At 39.8% G+C, this 1,565-nt stretch overlaps 1 long non-coding RNA gene across 1 annotated transcript; it reads right to left on the reverse strand.

Moving 5' to 3' along the window:
* Positions 1–277: 277 nt before the first annotated feature.
* Positions 278–1,048, reverse strand: LOC130913676 (uncharacterized). The gene is made up of 2 exons (XR_009062804.1): positions 859–1,048; positions 278–629 (listed from the first exon to the last, which is right to left on the reverse strand). It is a non-coding gene; the product is annotated as an uncharacterized LOC130913676 (long non-coding RNA).
* Between the last annotated feature and the right edge of the window lie 517 nt (positions 1,049–1,565).

The raw sequence follows: 1,565 nt of genomic DNA on the forward strand, positions 1-1,565 counted from the left end.
CCCGATTAGATGAAAATGTCCCAACATTTTAGTTTCCCAGAGTTCATATTTAGCTTCATCTCCGTCAAATGCCAGTCGAGGTAACCTACTTGTTCCTCGTGGATCCATGTTGCCTGTTAGCTTTTTCCGCTAATCAGCAGTCCGTGAGCACGCTGTCCTTCGCGACCTTCTACACAGTGGAAACTGACTTTACCTTCGAATGACTCCTGGGCCCATAACCTGTTGAGGTGGTTGCAGCTCAACGTTGCATTCGTAGGAAAAATTGACTGAGAATAAGTTGTCTTTTAGCCAAAACTTGGCGTGTTTAATTTCCATCGACATGCGGATACATCCTCTCTCATTGCTGTCTTCACAGGCAATCCCACAAATCAAAGTCATCAAAGTCAAACAAGAAGAAGTAATAAAAGTAGCACTTTAGACAATTAAGTCCCATCCTGCCATCTTGTGGCGAAAAGTTAATATGTCAATAATAACAAGCAATAGGAGCATTATTTCCACATCAACTGAGGACACATTTATGAATACAAAACATTTCCTCCCCCATTTCTCTCAACAACAATATATGTTGATCAACGTACAGTAAGTGAGGCACATCGACTTATCTTCTCTTGCCTAACGGTGTTTTCCACCTGTCAACAAACGAACAAAAAACTTGTAACTTGTATAACTGTGCCATGCTACACGTACTGATTAGCAACAGGCTAGCAGCAGATACAGTAGTTGTAGTAAATTATATTAAAGATCATGGTCATCATAATAACAATATCAAAGGCAACAAGTCGTTTTATGTGCAAGATTTTAGCTTCAGTATTTTTTAAGCAGCTGACACATGAAAATGCAGGGATAAGAAGAACATACCTTCCATAACACAGCGTCAACATGGCTACAAAAAAACCTGGTCTTTATGGTGGCACGAGCTTCGTTCCACATCTGTCTTGATTATGGGGGATAGATGCGGTATTTCCAAATTGTCCTTAAGGGATTTTGATGAGTAATGTTACTCCACCTCCACTGTTGTTTTGGATGGAGAAATTCTAAAACGGAAGTTGCGAGCAGACATAAGGAAGTAAAGCGGAAGTACCTCGGAAACTTTTCTATCGCCCTTTCCAAAAACCCAAAAGGTCCTCAAAGTGCTTTATAACAACGACAAACATAGTTCATGATAAATAAAAGGCAGGAAAGTACGATACAATGACATTAAGAAAAACAAAACAAAACAAAACAAAACAATGCATCGCGATAGAGGTCAAAACAGCAAATAAAACTGATAAAATCCGAAAACATTATAACCCTTAAGAAATCAACCAGGCTACGCTAGTCTGGAGAAAAACAGAGTCTAAAAAATTGTGTCTTTAAACAATGATTTAAAGGGGTATGTATTACGGTCTCATTTTCACGAAAAATAGGAGGGTTTCACTGACGTGTGCAACCTTTGTAAAGCCAAGCTTGTGTACCACGGCAGCACCTCGGGTATGGACAAACACTGTCACCCAGTTGTACGCTTGGAAGACGACAGAAGCCTAAAAGCCGGAGGATCGTAAGTCCATATAACTAATTAACGACAC

Source organism: Corythoichthys intestinalis, chromosome 3 (genome assembly GCF_030265065.1).
Source record: "Corythoichthys intestinalis isolate RoL2023-P3 chromosome 3, ASM3026506v1, whole genome shotgun sequence".
NCBI lineage: Eukaryota > Metazoa > Chordata > Actinopteri > Syngnathiformes > Syngnathidae > Corythoichthys > Corythoichthys intestinalis.